Below are 25,699 nucleotides of genomic sequence, written 5' to 3'. Positions count from 1 at the left end.
CACGTTACTGTGTCGCCTGACCTTCGTGGGTGTGTCGCGCAACAGGAGCCTTGGCCCTCGCAGTGAGGGCTTGAAGGCAGGGGCGCAACGGAATTGAGCTCAAAGAGCTGTCTGTGTGTGCGCGCGCCCAGGCTGAGACAGCTTCCCACACACACAGACAGCTTTGAGATTATCGCAGCCGCACCCGGGTACTTCACAGGTCTTTACAAGACCATTAACGAGGCTTTGTTTTTTTTTTTCACCCCTCCATCTCCACATGGCGAAAGGGACAAATCCTTTGTTTGTCACCGGTAACCTTTGCCGACTGTCCTGCTGCGTGGATATTTCCTTTTCTATGCAGTGCAGGAGAAAAGAAGTTTGTTTATTCCCGTCACCTTTCCCGACCCCTGCAGCAGTTTATCACACCAGGCTGTGACACAGTTTGACTAATAAAGTAGGTAGGAGAATTTGTCACTATTTGTTTTTCGATTTAAAATGTGCACAGGACCAGCAGGACACATACTTTGTGCGTGCTTCATTTAAACAATTTTTTTATCATTATCATGACCGATGCAGGATAAAATAAGACAACACAACATGCCCAGATAACGCTGGTGATTAATGATCCTGCTGGAGGGCAATCGTTTGTCTGTCCGTAGTTTTTAAATGCAGATCAACTGTATTTTATGTGGAAGCTCAGTGGGTTACTGCCTTTGTCACAGAGATCCTTGTGCTACTTGCAGTTCAGAAGTTACAATCCTAACATAGGACAGTGACCAATGAACTGTCACCAAAGAGCTGCATACAAACATGAATGGTGTAGTTAGAACTTCGCTTATTTTTGTTTTGTGATATAGTTAGAACTTCCTCAGTCTTTCATTATTCTAATGTTGCTGAAATGAGTATGTTTGGGCAGATATACATTTTTATCAGTAAAGCTGACCCCCATGTAATACTCTTTAAATCCTAAAGTTGTTTCCCCACACCAAACCCTCTTAAAATATATTGCCCACCAGCATGTATGACGTGATTCATACACCTTGTCATCCTCATTGGCTTATGTGACATTCCCTGTAGACTGATTTACATACTTGTATGACTCATTGTCTCTGTATAATGTGTGCGTGGTGTAAAGTACTGACACACTACACTGACATGAGTAGCGCTATACAACAAATGAAATGCATATGAGAGAGGGTCTACGTAAAGATGAGGGGCACTGTTGGAGGGTGGCAGCGAGGGAATCTGAGGAGGAGGTGGTGGTGGGAGGGGCTATGGAGCAATGAGGGGCACTGTTGGAGGGCGGCAGTGAGGGAATCCGAGGAAGAGGTCATGGGGTGGAGGGGGGGAGCTAGGGAGAGACGAGGAGCACTGGTGGAGGGTGGTAGAGAGGGAGTCTGAGGAGCAGGTCATGAGGGGGAGGGGCTACAGAGAGATGAGGGGCACTGGTGGAGGGTGACAGTGAGGGAATCCGAGGAGGAGGTCACGAGGGGGAGGGGCTATGGGGAGATCAGGGGCACTTGTGGAGTGTGGCAGTGAGGGAATCCGAGGAAGAGGTCAATGGGGGGGCCATGGAGGGATGAGGGGCACTGTTGGAAGGTGGTAGTAAAGGTATTTACGGAGAAAGAGGTTATTAGTGTGGCGCCAAAAAAGACTTCCGCATCAGCGCTAAACCCGGCCCTGTCATGGCCTTTCTGTTTTTGTTTAATTAGCAGTCTGGTCATACAGGCTACTGTGGAACATACTTTAAAGTGCGTGCTAATTATATTTACTGCTTTATTCAATGTTTTAAGTTTGAAGGTGATTTTACTATTGTTTTTACCGGGAAAAATGAAAGTGGAGCCCGATGGTGCCTGATATGGGGCTAGGGCCCAAGGTCAGCTGTGAGATAAGGTGCACTGGAGAGGAGTAGTGGATAATCAAGCCTGTAAGGGAGTGCGTTGCAGAGTCCGGGGTCAGGTGGAGGTAGTAATGAAGAGGGATTCTCCCTGAAGGCTCGCTCAGAGGGAGCCCGAGTAGTGTCAGTTGCCTGATACTACCACCTCAGAAACCTCCTTTTCCCATCAAAGGAACATTTCATAGAAAAAACACTTTTTGAGAGTGATAATATTTAGAAAGAGATTTGGAAAAGAGTGCGTTTTACTGGGCCTTGTAAGACTAAGAAGAGATAAAGGAGGGCACTGAAGCAGGCCTGCCTAGACATATATGCGACAAATCGATCCCGCAGTGGCCCCCCCAAATGCACCCTTGGCCCACCCAAATAAAAATTCCTGGAGCCGGGCCTGATCAGGATAATTAAATAAGAGGTCGCAGGCCATGGGGCCATTTTTACCAGCCCTTTTCTACCTTATTCCATGTCCCTCTCTCACTTACACACACCCAACACCCCAACCCTTTTGGTTAAGACATGTCATTAAACAATCCCTAACGCATGGCTAATGCAACATGTTCACTGCTCTTTAGCAGTTACTGCTTCAAGCTGTTTCAGGCAATACTCTCACCCCTGCACACTGCTGTTTACAAAAAGCTGAACTAAACAACAGGCTTTTCCCACTGAACGATGAGTTGAACAACTGTATTACTTTTACCAGGTAATAACCCGACAAAGCAAAATGACAACTATCAATTATTTAACAAATCCTCTCAATTATCTCACAGCTTTAATGACTGCCGCTGAAAACAAAAACTAAAAATCAATATTAGTCACTGCCAGTAGCACAAGAAACCAAACATGAAAGTTATATGTTTGTTTAGCAGGTCTATCGTAAGTACATTTGAGCTCATTACAATATTTAACAAATTAGATTTTGCTTCGGGGTTGTGCAAAAAAATTATGCAACCCGATGCAAAATCAGGGCCTTAACATGTATTTATTTTTTTAAATCCTGCCACAAAGAAACTGGCAACAAGGAGAAATGCGGCAGTAAATCTGTTCTACTCAACTGGTTGCAAAGTCTGTATTTTAAAATATCATGTGGTTAAGGCACCTGTGGCAGAGATCTTTGTGTGCTCAGTAAAGCTCGGGGAATAATAATAATGGTAAAATAACTATTTGCTGGAGAGGTTTGTGTTTTGTCTAGTCCCAGTTTTGGATCAAAGTAGCATTGAGGGTTAATAGGTCTCCTGGAAAGCACATTATGTAACGCGCAGATGACAGATTTTTATTGTATGTAAATGGGCAAGTGAGTTAGCGCTTTGAACACAGAGATCCTTTTGTTACTTGCAGTTCATACATTGTAATTCTTCTAATATAGCACAGTGAGCCAAGAAGGACATGTGGCTCCTACACCTTGTAACTCTCCCCATCTTATGTAACACTCCCTTGATTTACACACATCATTTATTGTCAATGTATAATGTGTATGTATAAAGCACTCTGACACTACAATGGGATTAGTAGCACTATAGCGCTGTAAAAGAAACAAAACAAAATAGTGGCATTTAAATTGTTTGTGTAAATACTGGGACAGACTAACAAATCTGACATTCCTACACACATGCATATCTCTTATATAAAAGGACTGAACAAAGTCAAAAGCATGCCTGCCTCTTGTGTGATGTGATGTGATAAGCTATGTGCCTTTGTTTCTCCTCCATTTCATTTAGATGTGAGGCTCCTGATAGCTCCCAGCCTGGATACTCCAAGAAAAGGAGACCTGATGGCCCCTTAACTTCGACCTTTGTTATAGGCCCAGCTGGAATCTGATAAGCCCCTTCCCCGTCTGTACATTGCTGCTTGGAACAAAAGCAAACAATGTGCAGGCACTGTTGAATGTGTCCCGGTGTCTAAAAATTGCACCAAGACAAGTTTACCATATTTCTGTGGGGCCCAATCTCATGGCAGGGTAGACTGCGATCACCCTGTGAAAAGAGTGGATAGACTCAGTCTACCCTCAACTTGTGCCCGGTCTACTACATAGTGCCAAGAGATGCATGTACATCTCTTGACGCTATGTAGCAGCTATTGCTCATTTTAGTAATGATGAAGTTCACCTGTGTGCCCTAATACTGAAAAGCGAGGGCAAGAGATCTTTGCAGTGTAAGTTAGTAGATAGGTACATAGTACATTTCCTTTACAACGAACCATGAAGCGGTGTTTAGGAAATTATTAATATGCTAGTTAAAACAGGTGCATTTAGAAAACTGAGGCCCAAGCTCCTAACTAGCAGGAAGGCCATTTATTTTCTTGATCTGTGCGTAAGTGGATGAGCTCAAAGGGGTAAGTACACATCACTTATCATTTTGCTGGCTCGGTGAGTGAGGTGAATAATAAAGCCGATCTACAAAGAAAACGAATCAACAGGGTTGGGGCGGGCGGGAGGAGATGGAGTGAGTGAAAACACCAGCACTCGTGTGGAGTGCTCAAAGACAAAGAAAATAGTAGCTCCTATAACGGGAGTAGTGGAAGGACGCAAGCACTTGGTCCATGTTCAGGGGGAGGGTCAAACACAGGAAGAAGCATGACGCTTTTATGCTATGGACTAACGGGAACGACGGATATGAGAGCACGATGGAGCAAACAAGTGGTAAGGCAATGGGCGGGCTGAAGCCCACAGATTGAAAACATGCTGTTCGAGACAGCACATGCGCAGCCTAGACGGGACCTAAAAAAAAAAAAGACAGAATATGACAAACAAGGCCAACATGCTTAAAGTTGATTATTATATAATAGCTCACCAGCAACTTAATATTTGGCCCAATACAGGAAATAGGTTTTCTTTTGATAACGTGGCGAAACAAAACTCCACAACCCAACCGACAGTTGATCTAATGTACTGCCTTGTTTTTTTTAACTGGGAATTATTCTAATTTGATTCACATGTTTCTTTTTAGTATTTAAGAAGGGAGAAACGTTTGCCAAAACCAACACTCCATATGCTGTGGGGGTGCCCTTTTTGTGCTGTAAATCACTGGGGCATGTGTCGATGTGTGCATGATTATATTCTTGTTTCAGGCACAAACCTAACCTTACTCCCTGTTTTGCCAGTCACTGTCTTTGTTAAAAACAGATTCACAATTGCTTTATTAAACCTTCTTGCTTTCTCCAATTTGATTGAAAATGCACCATTTGCCCACTATTTTTTAAACCCCCCCGAACACCTCTGTGGTGATTCCGGCTCACTCGCTACGCTCGCTCGCATTACCGTGTCACTAAAGCAGGAATGTCAAAAAAGTGTGTCACCAGCATGAAAAGTTTGGAAACCTGTGCCTTAGCCCAACGTTGTTCAACGTCTACATGGCACCGCTCAACCACATCGCACGACGGCACAACCTCAACATCATCTCCTACGCCGACGACACCCAGCTGATCCTCTCCCTCGCCAAGGACCCCCACACCGCCAAAACCAACCTCCACGAAGGTATGAAGGCAGTCGCGGACTGGATGAGGAACAGCCGACTGAAGCTGAACTCGGACAAGATGGAGGTCCTCATCCTCGGATCCACCCCTTCGGCCTGGGACGACTCCTGGTGACCAACTGCACTAGGATCACCCTCAACACCCACCGACCACGCACGCAACCTAGGGGTCATCCTCGACTCTACCCTCTCCATGACGAAGCAGGTCAACGCTGTCTCCTCCTGCTTCAACACCCTCCGCATGCTTCGCAGGATCTTCAAGTAGATCCCCACCGAAATGAGAAGAACGGTCACCCAGGTCCTCGTCAGCAGCAGATGGGACTATGGAAACGCACTCTACGCAGGAGCCCCGGCCAAACTCCTGAAACCGCTCCAACGCATCTAGAACGCCTCCGCATGCCTGATCCTCGACATCCAGCGCCGCAGCCACATCACACCCCACCTGAGAGACCTGCACTGGCTCCCTGTCAAGAGGATAACCTTCAAACTCCTCACCCACGCACACAAGACACTCCACAACACAGGACCAGCGTACCTCAACAGCCGACTCAGCCTCTACACCCCTACCCGCCAGCTCCGCTCCGCAGAACGTGCCCTTGCCGCCATCCCCCGCATCTGAAGAGTGACCGCCGGCGGCAGATCATTCTCTCACCTCGCCGCCAAGACATGGAACACACTCCCCATCCACCTACGGCAGACCGAAGACCTTCTGACCTTCAGAAGACTCCTCAAAACCTGGCTCTTTGAACAGTAGAAGCTCCCACCCCCCCAGCGCCTTGAGACCCTCACGGGTATGTAGCGCGCTTTACAAATGCGATGATTGATTGATTTATTGAGTGGTTATTCAAAAGGGTAAGTGTGATTATGTGGCACTGCCTGGCTGACTGCAACAGATGCGTCCTAGGGGTTAAATTGACAACGTCAGTGTGTTCACTTTGTGGGCATTCTAAGTAGTGTGTGTAAACGTGCCACTGCCAGATAGCTCACATTGCGGAAAAAGTTGCATAATAATGACATGGACTGTACGTTACTCAAATGGTCGTTGGCAATATGATGACATCACGGGTGCAGTTTTTCTTTTATCCGCTTGGCCTGTTTTTTTTTTTTTGAGAGACTGGTAAGGTGACAACCCTAGGGATCATAGATAAGGGCAGATTGGCTTCAAGCTCTGACCCAAATGGTGTCTTGAGAATTAACATTTTATGATATGAACGCGTGAACTTTGTCATGGACAGTTTTAATTTTGCTAACGCATTCAGTCATGAGCTAATACAACTGTGCACAGTAGTGGTGTCAGTTAGTAAATCCAGTATTGGCAGTGGGCATGCATTTTCAGAATACTACACTGCTTCGGAATACTTGGTGGTATTTACTAACTTCTTGCTTGGGGAGATGGGGTTCACCGCTGAACAGATTCAAACCACAGCTTTACTAAAGTAACATGATGACTTTGAAAAGTGTACTGCTCATATAGAAGCTTTCTCTCTAAAAAGTTAGGTTGGCATGCATGAAGTGCGACACATTGTCACTAGGTGTATTTAAAACATGAATTTGAATGCTATTGTTTTTTATACAAAGCTAAAGATTCACAGGAGTACACTTTTTTTTAATTCTCTTGATTATTTTCCGCTGCATTCTATCTTTTCGTGAGCTGCAGTCGAAAATAATGTTGAAGACATTAGAATAAAATATAGGTCATTAGAAGCGCTCATTTTTCGCACCAAAACTGCGGCCATCTTGCAATGGGTATTGTGGAAACTCCACTTTTTCAGTGAGCACTCCAGAAGACAATCTAAAGCATAGTTTTGATGGAAACACTACCATTAACATACCGAAGTACATTCCAAAATAGTTTGCCAGTGAAGGAGTTTTTAAGTTTGGCTTACATTATTTTAGTTTTAAACAGAAGTTGTCCTATTGGAATCTACTAAATTATTTTGGAGAACGGTTACAGAAATGAATGACTTGTAAAACGTGCTGCTGTCCTCGCTGGCCTTTATGTAAATATCTAGAACCTTTGTTATTTTGAAAAGGCCGCTACGTTTAAAAGCACCTGCAAAGGCACCTGCCATGACAATTATCGTCTATGTTTTCTGTGAGTCACTTGATCGCACAACAGCCAATCAAAACATTGGCTTCTCTTTTACACATTCCTGTTTCCATAGCAATGGGCTAAACCAAGTGTGCATGTCTGTGCCCTGCAAAGCCCAGAGGGATGGAGCTCTCCACCCCTCCTCCCCCTGCACAGGCAGGCGAGGTGCTGTCAACCGGCACACACACAAAGAGCGGCCGCAAGCAGCGGCCGGGGGGACAGCAGGTCCTGGGCTGCCTGCTGAGCCCGTGTCTGGGGGCAGCGGGGCTGGTTCTGTAGGGGAAGCTGAGGCGCCGTGGATGGTATCGTTGCGTCGGTATAGGAGGGAGATGGTATCCGCAATACTCGGGACAGGACGCAGAGGAACAGCAGCTGAAAGCGGTAAACAAAGCCAGTGAGTGACTACCCTTTTGCTAGTCCTGACCCTCCAAGTGCAGAGAACGCTGCTTGCGCACCTTGTCTGCTCTGCTCACTTAGGCTCTGTGGCTGCTTATGTGAAAATGATGGGGGTCATGAGATATGCCTTGTTTGTATTCCTAATAATGTTTTGTACTGTGACCATTGGAAAATTCAGACAACGCTTCCCATCTCCGCAGTGCTTCTCAGTTTTGCTCCCATATGTCATTGCGCAGACACAGTTAAAAATGTACGCTCCCACTTAAAAAATTTCTTAGTTTCCATACACCGACAATTTTGCCTACTGACCACCTTGAATCCCTTAGTTTGGGTCTGTCATTGTACCTGCATGTACAGTTGTTCATACTTATTTGTTATTATAGTCAAGTTGCAGCATGTACTGTAATGAGTGTCTTGTGCTGTCTACGTAGATCAGTTATACACCATTATTTAGGAGACTAGAGCTAGGGAAGATGGACCTCTCTGTCCTGGTGGCTTCTGTTTAAGCTTCTCAACATACTAATAAAATGCAGAAAATGTATACTGTAACCCGGAGAGTATTGGTAAAATACACGTGCCACAGGGCATAATATCACGTGTTTGACTAATAAAATATGCCTTCAATTATTTTTCGTGTCATTTTTTTTTAAGTGAATACTCATTTTTTGCTTTTTGCAGTTAGAACAAAAATAGTTTGACTCACGTGTTTGGCAGTTTACCCTTTTCTTGGCAACAGCTTATTCCGTTTTTTTTTTTATTTTATCTCAAAACGTACAGTATATGCTTAAACGTCTAGAGAAATAGCTTTATTATGGGTGTCAGCAAGGCCTATCTACCTACAAGATCGTCTGAGTTTTGTTCTGCTATTTCCGTATTAATTATTACAAAACTGGGGGGGACACGTAGCTGGGAATACATCCGCCGTTTACGACTGCGCCTTTATGGGGAGCATAGCTTAATTTCGAAACGGACGGCTACTTGGCAGAGTTTGTCTTATTTTTTTATTTTTAGACGTGTAGGCTGTGCTGCCCAGAAAAAACACCGGTACATTTTCAGAAATGCTCCTCTATCCACGTTTGTTACAGGGTGCCACATGCAGGAGCGCTTGGCGGGAGATCCCTCCTATTATAAGGAGAGTTTGGTGTCTTTTATTCCATTTTGTGACTTTGATACAGTAAATAAAGGCATTTAGACAATGTAGAGGCCAGCAGTGGGGTCTGCTTTGTATTACTGTAATAGAACACTTATCCGGGGCTACATTATCTTAGAAAGAGGTTCTCATTGTCATTTACATGACTCCATCATAAATACGCATTGGCCAGTAAGATGTAGGTGATACTTCGTGTGTTTCCAGTAAGTAGGAGAGGAATCTCACATGGATACTCGAGCCACCCTTGTACCTCTGACACATAACTGCAATGCCCACAGCAGCTCGTCCATGAACTTTGGGTTTCTACATTTTCTGGACAGACTTGGTTTTAACGTTTTGATATATCGCTGAAGAACAGTTAGCACTGGGTAGGTGGTGGAGCGGGTGTGGTTGGTGTTTTTTTTTATGGTAGGTGGTGAGAAGCATCGTCTGTAGACATGCATCTTCTGTATCAACTTTAGGGCAGTACTTGTCTAAAGAACATGTAGGATGAATTCGCCAGTGTACCACGAGGAGACCATGCAAGAGCTATGATTTGCTTTTCCTAAACCACTACACTTTCACTTTCTTTTTGTAAATGGGTGCTGAATATAATTTGATTTTCTTCTGACGTAGATGCTTTTAAACATATTGTTGGGACAGGACGGGTATTCTTTTCTTTAGAGTTTGATTCCACGATGCTTACCCTCCCAACGACTAACATGTTCGTTCTCGTGTAGTATTTTTTTTCTATCCACCCTTCGGGTTATGGCTAATTGAAGTGCAGCATTGCAGTAAACTGCCAGCTGTATTGTTTTGAAGTACCCACACCTTGCGTGCCCGATTCCTGGTGCTCAGATGCTGTCATCCCCCATGGGGAACAACAGCGTACATCTGTTTGACTACACTCTTTAATTAGATTCTTAATGGTGGCTATTATGACGGGTAGAAATTTGCAATGCTTGTCCCTCGTGAGTGTTATTTATTTATTTATTTTGACACCAGCGTGTCTATCTAATGTTCTAATTTAAAAAGACAAACATTAGAATGTGGTAGCAGAAGAATTATACCAGCCATAATAATCCCTGAGCCACTTTATTGTCTTTATTGTACACGAGAGAGTTAATTCTCCTGTTAAAGGCTTACCTTGTCTTTTTTTGTATTACACACTTCTGACACATGGCTTACTCGGGCTCTCCTGCCTTTTCTCGCCATCTGTAAGTGAGATGACCAGCTTGAACCCGTCTACAAGTTTCTGCTTTTACATTTATTTTCCTGAGACTTTTGCCATCCTTTCAGCTAGAATCACATTTCCAAATGAAAGCAAGCATTGGCAAAGCCAATGGGGCTAGTTATTATGCGCTAATGGGTTATATGTAAGTTACCACCTGACCCAATGTCATAATTATGTCTTTAAGCCAGTCCTTGGTTTTGCAAGAACAACACTGAGCTGGGTGAGATTTGCAGTCCAGTTGTTAAAATGAAAAAAAGCACAGGTTTATTATACTTATTGCCGCCGATCACAAAGGCCTCGCTGAAACTCACCTTTATCCGCCATTAGATACCTTTGCTAATTAATTGAATGCTTTAATTTTGTAACTACATAGGAAAATTGAACCCCAAATTCCAATATCTCACTTTAAATTTGAAAGCTTCTAGCTAAGTCACCGCTGTGCGTGTTCCACATCGAGCCCTGAGGCTAGATAGGTATACAGTTCAATTTGCGCTTTGCAGTCAGAGAAAATAACACAGTGGGAACAAGAGCAAAAGCCAGATAAGCCACAGTGGCACTTAAGAAAAAAATCAATGACAAAGAGCTAAAGAGAAACTAACTCGAGCAGCAGTGAACAGGCAGAGTGAAGGCGGTATGAAGACGCTTACTTAAGTTGCAGGGTGGGGTGTCACGCTCTGCCTTAACAGGTATCTTTTGCCTGCCCTGTAAAATACCAGTGAGGAATTTCAATGCTTGTAAATGTAAAGAAAAGAAACGCGCATGCTAGAGAAAACGCACAGCCGAGTGAAATTGAAAGAAGAGAGTTTGTGGAACACGTGTCACCCAAGGGCAGCGTGATAAAACTGCTCAGTATAATGGAACACACGATTCACTTGAGGTGATTTCTACAGACTACCTATGAAACAAAAACATGCGTGACAACAGATGGTAAAGGCTTGTATTCTCTTGTCTTTCTACTGCAGAGAAGATTACCCTGGCTGCTCTTGGAAGGGTAGACAGCAACCACATCTGCAACTTTGCTTCACAGCACTGGTTGTGGCACTCCAGCACAGAACTGCCATTTTTAAAACCAAAAAATCACCAGCTGAGGAGACGGTGAGACCTTAGGGGGGAAGGTTTCATACAGAAAGCTGCCTGAAAGCATGTCTGCCTTTTCCCTCGACCAACCTCCACACCCCGATATAAAACAAGTGCTTGCTGATGCTGCCACCGTGTTTTACACTTCTTAATGGACATCGGCTGCTTGAAACCTCCTAGGAAGAGCTGGCAACTCACTCATTGGGGGTGTTTTCAGCTCGCCTTCACTGCCATCTTGTGAAACCCCCTCTTCATTGGGGGACCATGCGAAGGGAGCCGATATACTGTGAAATTGTGTGGGTTGGCAGGCCTTTGAACTTGTAAAGCTTAATGTTTAATTGTTAGTTTTGCTATTGTAAGATATGAAAAGTACATTATTAAAAAACATGGTTCTCGCACGTTCTACTAGAGTATTCGGAAGCTCAATTATTCCAATGCTAGTGTCCTACTCGCTGGCGTGGCCTGGTGCAAGCCGGAAAATCTTGTGGATGGGTAAGAGATGTAGTTGCTGCAGCACACTATGAAGCAGATCTCTTCTCATTCCCCAACAGGGAGGTGGGAATGGATATATCCTGTCTCCAGTGCAACAGATGATTGCCAGAGGCACACTCAAGCAGTAGGAGTCACCAGTAGACGGAACGAGGTGCTGAAGAAAAGGTAGAGATTGGCGAAGAGGAGCCACCATTGGGATCAACAAGCCTAGGAGGAGAGATGAGAAAAAGAGGGAGGGGCCGGAGAAGTGGGGACATTTAATGTCTCCATAGCACTTGTAGCGAAGAAAAGGGGAAAATAGTGAGTTACTTTGTGTGCAGTGGCTGTAAGTTGGCAGACTATACAGCAAGTTATCAGCTTAATAATTAAATATCTGATGACAGTGTAGTTTTCAGAAATAAACCATTCCCTTGTGCATTTCAGTGCATGACAACAGCATTAAGGGAGAGATAAATGCGCCTCTGAACTGAGCCAAGGTTTGACTGACAAAGTCTCAAGGCAATGGCTGATAGAGGCTGGTCAAAAAAGCCTCTGGATGAAAGTGGTGGACCCAAAGCCTTCTCTAAGTATATTAAAGACAAAATGTCTGTGTGACTTCTGCACATTCAAAACGCAGATCTAAAAGTGCTGATGGCATATTCGTTTCATGTGATAAAACCCCAGTTGCATAACCGCACGGCAGCAAGGCCCAAATGGCAGTCATTGGTTTCTACATGGCACCCCCTCTTTTTAAAGCTGGGTCCTCATTTGACTGCAGGCTTCTGGTTGCTGTGCAGACCTGGATAATGAAAATCGGTATTTTATCAGCAACACAAATATTTCCCACGTTGTAATTGTCCGATTTGTACAGAAACTATTGGCTATCAATTTCAGTAACTGCATTTCTGTTGTAGCACTTTAGTGGAAAAATGTAGGCCTGACTTAATTTACATTTTCTGTTATTGTTTCCATCTATATGCATAGTATTTGAGGGATCATTTAAGTGAGAAGATACCCCCAAATAAATTGAATGAAGTCGTTGCAAGTAACCCTGGAGTTTGGATTGAATAAAGGCAAGCTAGCAGGAGTCCTGTGGATCATTGAAATATCCCGAGTCAATCAGTTTGTTTTGGGCAAGTGAGAGAACGCCTCTCTTTCACTGATGAGACAGTTCTTGCAGTGTCCTTAAGCAGGACAGTTACATCTACAACCGACTGTGGCTGTGTTAAGGTTATGTAACTATTTTTTTTAAAAACAATGGGTGGGTTCAGTTCAGCTAAATAAAGAAATACAGGTTGTGAGATTTGCACCCTGCTCGTTATGTCATTGTATCTGGCAATTTTGCGCTCTCTCCGCTGTTTATTAAATACTTTTTCTTCAATTTTCTCACTGGGCCATCTGCTGGGCTTGGCTCACATGATGGAGGGCCAAGAAGCACTTTGTTCTCATTTAGTTTAATTTTGGCAGAACCCTGCCTTTATCTTCTCTATACCCGAAGGCTGTATTGGTAATTTAAATAAATAAACGAGTTATTTGTAAACACAGTTCTGCCAGAAGAGGCTTTAATGCACAGATGACGCTCAGAGTGCTGACAGAATAGTGTTGACTGCCCTCGAGCAGCTGCTACGTTGACACTCAAATTATACTTTTCATAGTCGTTTATTTTGCTGTGTGTTAATTTAGGAAGCCTTTGTTTTAGCATGTGTCGGACAGTGGGCCCGAACTTTGCGGTGACACTGGTCTGGCAGACAGCTGCTTACGCATCTGCACTCAATTTTAGGTACCAGGACTTATTTGTAATCTTTAGATTTTGACTTAGTGCAAGAGAGAGAAAGACAGAAAAGAGGGACTGAAGAGAAGAGAAAGGTTACAAAACTATGGCAAAGAGAAAAAAAGCAGGGGTGGTAAAAAGAGTCTTTATATGTGAAATAAAGAGACTGAAAGTTTAGGGCAGAAGATAAAATGGGCATGAGGCACAACTAGGCAGTCTTGGTGTCTGGCAACACCGATATTTGCCTATTTTATGGTGAGCTCCTATAAATAACATTGCGACCTTGCACTTGTACAGATTAAGCACTGGTGTTTTAGTTCACCGTCCTTACTGCCCCATTTACATTTTGCTTTTGGTGGACAGGTCCTTACTTATTGTGTCTTAGGAGCTTTGTTCCACTGAGGCATACAAGAGAACCAGCCCTTGCACTTCCTGATGGCGGTGTAAGCCCACAGGAGTACTTTGCACCAAGAGATGCACTAGGTCCAAAAACGTCTTCAACTTACAATAACCCAATTGAAGTTTGAAGGTATTAGTATATTTTTTTTATAGCATTTTATTATGGAGGTGCAGTGCCTGTTGGCCATTGCTGATGTACAGATTAGATAAACCGGTTTGTTTAATTGGTAGTACAGTGTGAATGGGGTAACTTTGTGGTCTCAACCTGGGTGCAACATTGCAGCAGTTCAATAGCAGAGAAGTGATTATTGTATCATTTATCCCCATGGAGGAAACCTCCAGCAACAGTGAAATATTTATATTAAGATTGTGGTGGGTGGTAGTGCATCGATTCCAGATGGTCACAAAACACCCACCTTCCTCTGGGAACCACGTTGCTGAAGCCAGGGACTTAATGAGCGATACATGAACTAAAAGATGTGAAATCATATATTCAGTGAACATGGGAAACTGAATGTATATTTTTTTTAATGTATGCTGAGTCTAATGCCTATTCTTGCTGTTGCCGCAGCCATTCTCAATTGGGAGTATTGTCGAGGTTATCAAAGCTCTTGTTAGTGTGTAAAGAGGTTAATCTGTGCAGACAGTGATCACCTTTAGAGCACCGACAGTGTTTTTGCTACAACGCAAAATATTTATGCCTTAATGTCATAAATTATAGCATGGAAACAACGAGCAGGACCAGAACACGAGTGACTGTCCTTTGCAGTATTTGTGTTTTTGGTGCTGTTTAGCACGAAATGCAGCACTGTGTCCAGAACAGACATGATGATGCACTTCACGTTAAAATATAGCACTAAATGATGAAATTGCTTTTTGTGTATTTATTTTTCCCCAAAACTTCACGTTATTACAAGAAAGCAAATTTGGCTGGCACATGGTTGGGTTCCCATCAGGCCAGACTCTCCAGTCATGATTTCATGCTCGTTGAAATGAGGGTTGGGCAATAGTAACACGCCTTTGTAGCACTAATAAGACACAAAATATACAACAAAGGCTATAAAAAATGTAATTACATTATAAGACAGGTTAGTGTATACAATTAAAAACACAATCATAATATACAGCAGTTACTTAAAACGGTATAATAAAGAGCACTTGGTCATTAATTTTAAGCATTTAAGGAGCTACATATCCTGCATTTTTATTGACTGGTTCCCCAGATTAAGGCAGGAGGGAAGCACAATTTTTAGTAAGCATTGACAAAAATCCAATAGGTCTCATCTTTTTGACCTATTGGGTTTGCCCATGCTGCGCAGCCCTCAAGTGTGGGGGGGTGGGGGGGGGGGGGTTGGAACTGGAAGGATACATCTAAATAGCCAATAGTATTTGGTAAGAGATGATTGATCCACTGGACTGAGTCAAGACTTTATTCACAAAGTCTCAAGTCAATGGTTTAAAGAGATTAGTCCAAGAAAGCCAATCATTGAAAGGGCCGAACACAAAACCCAATTTTACATTTTGTATGCAGTAGTTATAAGGCAGGCAAAACAATCAGGAAATGAAGAATAGCTTTGGTATAAGAACTGTCTCAATAGCAAACTGAATATGGATTGCTGAAGCCTAACCTGCTAGTGATGAGATTAGCAGACAAAACGCTTATCCAAAACTTCACATATAAGGTGCTCAAATCATCAAGATTGTCCATATTAAGTTATGGTTCGCAACCCTCATGTGGCTTAAGTGCATAACGGTTCTTCAGCCTGAAACCTTGTTACTCTTGCTGCATTGTCCTAGCAGTTTTTCATTACTTGTATTTCTCTTGTTTTAGTTTAGCTAGACCTCGCTAAAGCCTTAGGATTAGTCCACAAGGTTTCTTTGACAGGCTTAAACCAAGTGCTTTGCTTATAACCTTGCTGTAACATAATATCCTTGAAAGAGTCTCTGCGGCACATTATGAGACTGAGATGGGTTTAGCATAACACAGGGTAAGGAGTAACTATATAAGATATGGCATTAACTCCACACAGTATTCATAGTGGTACTAAAGGTGTTCTTGGGCCACATTTTATCAAAGACCAGAAGCAATCTGTCTCATTTTCAAGGGTTTTAGTTGCCGTTTAATCCCAAACTGCTGCACTGTACATTGAGAATACATCTCCTTGTATTGATAAACCTTTGATGCCAGATCTAGCGATTGATGACCAGACTTGGCATCCAACCGGGTTTGGGCATTAATGTATTGTCTGTGTGATGCAATAGCTATAACACCAATGAAATATAGATGAATACCCGATGTCCAGGTAGTCAAGAGTTGACCCTGTCCTATTGATAGCAGTTTTTAAAATTAAGTTTTATATTGTGGACATTCAACTAAACTGTTGCTGCTATTGTATGCCTCACTGATGAGTAAACTATTGATTTAACAGTAAAGAGCGAGGTCAAGCAACGTTTTGTGCATTGGAATCCTGGTCAGGTGCATCATTGCAGCTTCTATCTTTCAGAAGCAGGATTGGTACTGGAACTGACTCCAAAATGTCATTACAATTGTACTGATTCAGCCTCTTCAGATATGCTTCGAGACCAATGACAATATGGCAAATCGTGTAAAAGTGCCACATCCCAGACGTGACTGAAAATTCCTGTGTTAACTCTCCACTCTCACCAAAGCAAGCTATAGTTCTAGTAAGGAAGTGAGAGCACCATTCAAATGTTAAACTCTTAAAAAAACAACAAACAGGAGGCGTTATCAAGCATCTTTTATGTGTAACACCCTGCCCAAATGTTTCTTTTTCTGAGCAGGTAATTCCTGACATTCACTACTGTTTCTTCTTAAACAAAGCAATGTTGCTGAAGGAGGATCTCTTTATGTGTGTCTAGCTTTGGAATCCCAGCATGCAAGCCAGACATCTTTGGTGGCAGTTCGTTTGAAGTATATTCTTTGAGATGTATCATCATTTACAAAAAATACACTGCTCTCAAACACTGGATGTTTTTGTTTGCCATACTCCTTAAGGTGATAACTATGCACATAATATTCAGATATAGTTCAGTAGGCCCTCCCCAGACAGCCAGAATATAATTTATGAACCACCTCAAAATTGACGTAAAAAGAGACTTGAGACAACTTGGAGCCGGTTGTCCTTCCTTCTATTTTCACGAGCAAATGGGATGTTTTTCCATATTCTGTTGATTTGTGTCATGTGACTGTCTGTTCTGTAATACTTTTCTTATTATATGTATGTGTGCACAGTCTACAGGCCACACATATAAGCTTATCTCACCCAAGACAATAGCACACTTTCCTAAGGGATGATCTGCTCCTGCTGCCCACACTCTGTTCTGAAGAGGGGTACACAGTTAACAGAGATGTCTGATTGTCTTTGCAGTATAGTGTTAATTTGATTTGGACTCACCCACCACCTCCTTGCATATCCCATGGTGGTCTTTCTTTGAAGGGGTCATTTGTAGTTCAATTAATAAACCACATTAGCAGCAGTGAATACCTGCCTCTTCCCTCCGACCGTAGGAACAATTAAAATGAATCCGAGTGGATTAAAGATTTTACATGAATTGAAGGTTTAGATGGCATGTTGGTAGAAGTGAAAGGGAAGCACTCATTTGGCTGAAATCGAATGACCAACTACTAAATCGTTTCCTATAATTAGATATTTGGATAGTGCCTCATTATAGATCCCAACTCCTACATTCTAGCTACTCGCATATATGCTCTTGTCTGACCTTCCTCCTGCCATATTAGTTGTGGACAAACCTTGCCCAGTTCAAGTGATAAAGAATATAATTGCAGTATAATGAGGCAGGTCACATATACAGCTCTATTTATCTGAGATGACACTTAAGATGTTTATAATTACTTGCGCACTCTTGGTGGCATTTTCATTTAGTACCAGCCAGGGACTGTGTCCATAGAGAGTAAAATATTAGATATTTTAAGGAAAACATAATTGGGAACAGTACATGCTGAAAGATCCTCACCCATGCAATTAAAACAAGCGTTGGCATAGCCAATAAGTCTCACGACTTCGGGACCCTATCAGTGTTTAGTCAGAGATATTGGCTTTGCTAATGTGTTTAAGCTATGTTGTAGAGTAGTGTGGCTTATGTGCAACATGTTGCAATGTCATAATAGAGTATTATAAGCATTTTTGTTATCTTATCCATAACTAATATAATGGTATGTATAACTGAACGACCTTATTAAAAAAAGAATATAATAATCTTTTATTTTTTTTCTTCTCTTGGAACGTTGGTAACTTTTTCCTTCCTGTTCTAATAGTTATTATAGTTTTGTTTGTTTTAGGTGGGGGGCAGATGTGAACAACGGGAGGGTAAAGGCTGGGATATAGTATGTGAATTATAATACAAGTAGCGGATGGATATTAGGGAAGAATTAACAGATACCAGATTTTGAGGGTACTATGGAGCTATAGCAATGGCTAAAGTATGGAACAGAAAAATAACATAAAACTTAATGTCCTTTGTCTCCTCCTAGTGTTTTTAAAAGGGTCATGAGTTATATAAGAAATATCCTACCAATATGAGATAACAACATCAGTATAAAACAAGAGGCAGTATTTATTAGCGCTACAAGGCCATAACAGTCACAGAAGTGTGTTATGCAAAAACTGAGTGGCAAAGCAAGCAGTGCACTTTCACCACTTCTCTACTCCCTTAGTACCATTAGCATACTATGTGCTACACAAACAACATGACAATGACATAAAGTCAGGATAAAATGTGAGGCCATCCCCATGGCAGAAGTCCGCCATCAAAACCCAAATAACATAACAAGCCGGGTAGTGTCATCCCTTCTCTACCCCCAAAGCACCTTGAATAGGACTATCAGTATTGTAAGCGCTACGATAGGCTGCTATCACATGGCAAACATGCGCTATACAGGCAGCAGGTAGCACCACACAAGAAGACCAGGGCACGGCAGACTCACCAGTACAGTCCATCAGCACTGCCAGAAGCAGGACGAGCCCGGCTTCTTGCTTCATGCCTGAAGTCTGTGTGATTCGAGTGAAACACTCTGTAGCTCCTCTTGAGGAAGCGGCAAGTGTCTGCCAAGCGCCTCTGCTCCCCCGAGCTGGTTGCAGGTGCTGTGGACCACTTATATTCACTCGGAGGGGAAGTTGAGGAATCTTGAGTTGATGAAAAGAGGAAAGCGCCTCCTTCCGAGCACCATGCCTGACCTCTCAAGGCTGCTGGGCATTTCCAAGGGGGGTTTCTGCTATCAAAAACTATTTTCTGCAAGCGCACAACAAATGCTCTGTATGTGTTTGAGTTGTAGGGGTGTGTGGGCTTGGAAACGCTCGAGCAGAAGCAGCCACAAAAAGAGAGGGGCTGAAATGTGGGGGACAGAGATGGTTTAATGTGAAGGGGCCCTGACCAGGATGACTAGACATGGCTAGAGAGAAGACAAGCACCACGGATGTACACACTCACAAATCACACTTGTGCACATACAAAAACAAGCATCACAGATATACACAATCACAAATCATACTTGTGCATATACAAACACCCCACATATACACACAGTATCTCATTTGTGTGCATACAATCACAAGCACCGCAGATATACATATTCTCAAATCACACACATGCACATACAAACATAAGCACCACAGATGCACTTAAATTACACGTATGATCACAAACACTAAATGCACGCAAAGCAAGGACCCACATATCCCGAAGCAATTGTGCATAGATGAAACTACCGGAGACCCTATATGTACAAACATTTTAAACAAGGGTAAGATAGGAACAGGCAGTGAGTAGACACAGAGCAAGGACAGAGGTGGCAGCTGTCATATTGGCACAGGAGGCACACACACAGCATGAAGGGCAGTGGGAGCTATATAGTAGGCTCTGAAAGGAGGAAGACAAGAGTTCGGACATTGGGGGGTTGTGTAGAGAAGCATTGGTAATGTTTAGAGCAAAGAGATCTATTTAAAGGAGATACAATGAGAAAGAAGTGAAACTGGTAGAGATGCATTACTGTTAGACCTGGCATCCTTGGCATGGTTTCCCCAGTTTTTTTGCCTCTACCACCTGTATTTTTTATCTTATGCTGGACTTCGTTATTGCGAGTTTGTGCACTCTGGGCACTTTACCACCAGTGAGCAGTGCTAAATGTAAGTGCTCCCTGCGTAAATTGTAATTCTGATTGGTTCCATAAATGGCAAATATGATTTAGTGATAAGTCCCAAGTAAAGTGCACTATCTGTGGCCAGGGCCTCTAAATCAAATACTACTAGTGGGCCTGCAGTACTGGTTGTGCCACCCACATGAGTAGCCCTGTAAACTTGTTTCAGGCCTGCCATTGCATTATCTGTAAGTGCAGTTTTAAACTGCCATGTCAAACATGCAAGTGCACCCACTTGCCAAGCCCTAACGTTCCTTTTTACTACATGTAAGGCACCCCTAAGGAATGCCCATGGAACCCTCATGGGCAGGTCGCAGTGTATGTGAAAGGTAGGACATGTACTGGGGTACTGTACGTGTCCTGATTATTACATGTGTTGTAGTGTTGTAGCACAGCGCCCGCTTAACATTATTTTTAGGGGAAATCATCAAACCCGGGCCTCCCAGTGCCGCCGCCAAAGTCACTAGCCTGCGAGAAGGAACTGGATAGGAGCAGCAGCCTGGAGCCAGTGGCAATGTTCCCCAACAGTACCTATGAAAGCAGTCTGGCAATTGTACGATTATGAGTCGCCCTAATAAAATAGGACTGCGTCAGTCTTCAGCTTCCCTGGTCAGATGCATTGCTCCCTCTGACCCTCTTGATGAACATTTATAGCCATCAAAGCCCACGTTCATAGTGTGTAGGCAAATGGGGCACAAGGACAACACATATTTGTAAACATGTCTACATCAAAAGAGAAAACATTTACAGGAGGACATTTACCACAAAAAGAAACACACATTACAATGGTACAACGTTGTGCATCAGTAGGAACAGTGTAAGAGACAGATATGCTGAAATGGCTTTTATAATGAATGGAGTTGTCGTTGCAATAATATCCTATATATTGTAGCCAAACCGGACTCCAAAATCTTTTTAAATGAAGCTAGCACCAGGTGGTTATTATTAATGATTAAGCAGCTAATCACTAGATGGCGCCAGATAGAGTATATAAAAACTATTAATACCTGTTCTCTTATCCTGGAGGACATTGTTTATTCTTGGAATCGGATGCTTGTGTCATCTGGCATAAATGGGAGGCGTGAGACTCCGCATGTAGTTTTTTATGCAGATCCACAAAAACCTCTTACAAGCCTGGCTGGACTACATTGTTGCAGGACTAACAGACAGGGGCTACACCAGTTCCACTGCTTGCAGGATGAAATTGTAAACACTCTGCCTTACTGAAAATTGCGTAGGTGGCAAACCCCCTAGGCCGTCACATCTCTGGGTCCGAGTAACTGACCTAAAAAGCATGTTTGTCCCACCTGCCAACTCCGCTGGCTCATGCCCTGCTCAAGAGGAAACAGATACTTTTCAGCCAATGTCCTCAGCATCTGGCCTAGCCTATGAAGGCACAACAGATACGTCTTTCACTCTCATGCTTCAGGAGAGTCTCAAAGCACAGAGGAGAGCCATGACTCACAACCTCCTTTAACAACAAAGCAGGTTCACTTCCCTGTGGACACCCTCGTGTGTGAGGGCACCTCTAGAGGCTGCATGCACATTGCCCTTGTGACACTGTACACTACTGCATGATTCATGCTCCGGATTACCCCTGAGCCATGACACAATTCCGTTCATAAATCATGCTCTCCGAGATACATAATTAAAGTGTTACAGCATTATCTTACCACAAGCCGTTTTCTTATCTGCCACCTTCAGGTACTTGGTAAACGTTCAGGACGGGTTAAAAAAAATCACTTACCTCCCGGCTGGTCGGCTGCTGGCGCATCTCCTGCGTCCTCTTCCTGGCTTCTTGGGAGGAGCACGAAGCACCAGGGCTCCCACGCTCCACGCAGCCAATCACAATGGTGCAATGCAGCGTTGTGATTGGTCTGAGCGCCATGACACAGCACTCAGCCAGGGGCTGGAGGGGTGGGCATGTTCTCCATGCAGGCTGTAATGCAGCCTGCATAAAGAAGAGGGAAAGAACGCATGACTGTTATGGGCGGCCCGAGAGGGACGACCAAACAATCATTGCGCTGTTAGGAGGGTTCTACCACTCTTCCCCTGCTCCTCAGCCCTGGCCCCTCACTCAAGCTGCAGCAGCAGGAGGACAAAATAAAATGATAATAACATTAGTTATTATCTTATTTTTTCCTGTCTTTTGCAGCTTCAAGGCAGTGGGGCGGCGCTCCTTCGCCTTAGCGGAGGAGCCGCCACTAAATAAAGTTGTATACCGAATGTTATTTTTAAATATCATGCACATCTGCAGCATTTTTGCTCTGCTTGGGTCAATATGCAGCAAAATACCCTGGCATGTAATTAAGCAGTCTAGTCAGAATAATCATAGAGTAGCTTGATGTTTGATGACGACGTAAGATACGTTTGCGATAGGAAACGGCTTGGTCTTCACCAAGATTGCTTCTACGATGGATGGTAAAGAACTGCGACCTGCAGATGATTTTGGATTTAAAAATTGCACGTCCTCTTACAAGTAGCAACTGAATAAAAGTGCCATGTACATAAATATACATATTAATAATGTAATAATTGTTATTCTTATTGGGGATAAATTACTGTGTTGCATGTGACACCGAGCTGCTTCAGCGAGCTAGAAAGACATAGCACCAGGCTATCGTCAGAAAGCCAAGGGGGGTTATGCAAAAGATTAAAGCAGCAAAGTATGAGTTGTCAGCGCAAGTGCACACAATGACATTCTAATGCCAAAATAAGTAGAGGATCTGTACTTAGCCGTAAAAAAATGTAACACCCTACCAGTCAGTATCTCACTGTATGTCTTTCTCACCTAAGCCTCAAAGCATTTCAAACAAGCATTTGCAATGCAATAGGTCTTGCATTACTGAAAGTTTGAGCTATTTGCGTTGCATTATTATTTGCAATGCCAATAGCGCAAACTTTCAGTAATGCAAGACCTATTGCATTGCAAATGCTTGTTGTTCATGTGTTGGTAACAGATTCGAGGAAAAAAACTCTACCCGCTGGTGTTTAATGAATCTTGTTTCTGATTGTTTTCATTGTCACAGTGTCTTATTCAATCCAAACATTCGAAAAAGCTATTCAAATGATAAGTGATAATCCGCAATACTTCTTCTGCCTTTGCAACCGCTCCCATATTTTGATAAGAATGCTTAATTTTATTACCGTAGTGAAAAATTTGTGTTAGTTGAACCACCACTCATCTCCACTCCCCATTACTTGTTTCTAGTATTTTCACGGTTCTGTCCAATTTGTTATTGTCTTTTCCTAACTGTTCATGTTAACCCATGGCATTGCAGTGTATTGCTTTCTTATAAATCTGTGATGTTTCCCCTGTTTATTATGGGTGTTTTTCTCTGAGACGTTTTAAGGCATTAGCAAAGAGGGCTCTGGCCCAGAGCCCCAGCCTTTCAGGGGGCCCCTGATACAGCCCGCTGTGCTCTGCAGAGAGTCTTGCGCTGACGACCTTGAATAATTCCTAAGCAGATTGTTTTCAATACCGTTTTCTTTTCATTTTAATGTGGGTGATATGTAACAGTCTATTACAGACATTTTGTAGCGAAATGGTTTTGTTTCATGCAACATCCATAAAAAATGTATTTTAGATCAAAACAGGACCTCACCTTGAGAACTTGGAGGGTGTCACAGAGATGTTTTGCAGTAATATTAGTGAATTGGTGCTGTCTTACAATGTTGAAAACAGGTTACTAGCCCTAAATATTAGATGTAAACAGACTTAGAATTTGTACTAGTCTGCCTGTGCGCTGTCAGTGACCTGGCCAGAAAGGGCATCAAAGAGCCGAAATTGGATCATAAATTCTAAATCGTTCCAAACAGGGGGCCCTAAAATACGTTTGGCCCAGGGCACCCGAAATCCTTAGGATGTCCCTGCTGTCACAAACTGCTATAATTTCTTCTGCATTTCAGCAACATTTGGTGGCTCCTGTGTCCTTGTTTGTATTTCCTTTTGACAGTATAGAAGTACTGCGCTCCTGGCAAGGTCTCTCGTTGCCTTTTGCAATCCATGATCAGATGCTATAATTAGATGATTGAATCGTGTGCTTGTATGATGCAGCAATCAGGGTCAGGAGAACAGATGAAAGCCACAGTGTCCAGTTAAATGTCAGCGTGATGTGTGTTTTTAAGCTTTTGGTCTGATTGTTAATGTTTAGTTGTTTGACTCGAGTAGTTCTACTTTCTGCTCTGAGGTGTGGAGTTGGGTGCATTGATTCTGTTGTCATATCTTGTCAGATCACAGTCGTAGCCCAACTAGGACTTGTTTTGTGAGATAAGCGTTACTACTATTAAAATGTTTAGGGAATTTTCTTTAGAGCTTTGTTCATTAGTTCACTTTTAATTGACTGACTTTTCTCTAAAGCTATAAATAACATTTTCGTTATTTGATACTGCTCCTGCCAGCTTGGAGGGTTTCTCTCTCCCAGCAAACTTGTTGCAACTTGCATCCTTCTGTTGGCCCCTTTGGACACGGCGTACTGGCAAGGATCACACTGATGACATTGACTCTGTTCGTTAATTCAGCTATCATCACGAGTGCACACTGGCAACATTGTCATAATTCATTTTTAAAGGGCGCCTTCTATCGTGACTGCTTTAGCCACGTACTTGGTTAGAGGGATCCTAGGGGGCTGAGGGCCTCAGCATGCATGTATACCAACACGTAAACCACGCTTTGGGACACGGTGTTCAACCAGAAATATTCTTTATATTGAAAAGAGGGGCAACTACACTCTGCCTGCTTTTGTGATTCCTGTAAAGGTGCCAGCTCTTCTTCAGTATTACAGTATAACAGGCCATTATCTACACTCTGGACAAGAACCGTAATCACCTACAAATTCAGACTGCAGCCTGGAAAAGGTAAGGCTCATAAAGCTATTTTGTCCAGTAGCCATATACCCACTGATGACACATTGTGGACTTGGTTAGGACTGTAGCTTTCTGTTACAACTTTGTGTTGTCCGTGCACTCTTTACTTACACCACACTGGGCATCTAATCAAAAACAATTCTTGGCTTCTGCACATATACAACTTATCTTACAAAATCTTCCCTAGCTGCTGAGTTGCCTAGCCACTTGGCCTATCAGTACACAACAGCAGTACACGACCTTTTCATAGAGGAGGTGATAAAAAGCCACATTGTACATTTTGAAAATCTTTCCAGTTATTTGGAAGTGTAACTTCCCATATGCCTACAATTTGAGGAGCAATTGTCCCCCCACAACCAAAACAAGCACCTACAAGTGCAATTGGCTTGGAGTTTTCAAATCTGTAGCTGTCAGTGAGCTGACAACGATGATAGATTGTTTTACCATAGTCTTGCATATTCTGTCTGTATCATCGCCAGGTGTAGTCAACTTGATGGTACCTTATAAGAAGAAAAAGATCACACACCTCAGTGGTACCAGTTCTTTTCAACCAGAAAAGCATAAACTGCTCTGGATACAATAAGATTTGAATTCATGAGTTTCACGTTGCCCATAAGTTCCACAGTAGGAACATTAGCCCTCTGATCTAGCTTAACAGGTTTATTTGTTGGCCAGGAATCTCAGCTGCTAAGATAGCTCAATTGGTTAAAGCACCCCTACAGAGATCTTAACCAGCATAACATTACACAAAC

At 43.0% G+C, this 25,699-nt stretch overlaps 1 protein-coding gene across 4 annotated transcripts in view; it reads left to right on the top strand.

Annotated features, from left to right (window-relative positions):
* Positions 1 to 7,528: 7,528 nt before the first annotated feature.
* Positions 7,529 to 25,699, top strand: part of LOC146857026 (uncharacterized) — a 352,541-nt gene continuing 334,370 nt past the window's right edge. For all 4 annotated transcript variants that reach the window (XM_085647519.1, XM_085647518.1, XM_085647517.1 and 1 more), the window contains exon 1: positions 7,529 to 7,823. The gene's annotated coding sequence lies outside the window, so the exon portion shown is untranslated. The remainder of the gene's footprint in view (positions 7,824 to 25,699) is intronic.

This window comes from Triturus cristatus, chromosome 3_2 (assembly GCF_964204655.1).
Source record: "Triturus cristatus chromosome 3_2, aTriCri1.1, whole genome shotgun sequence".
NCBI lineage: Eukaryota > Metazoa > Chordata > Amphibia > Caudata > Salamandridae > Triturus > Triturus cristatus.
This window is presented reverse-complemented; position numbering and strand designations above follow the sequence as displayed.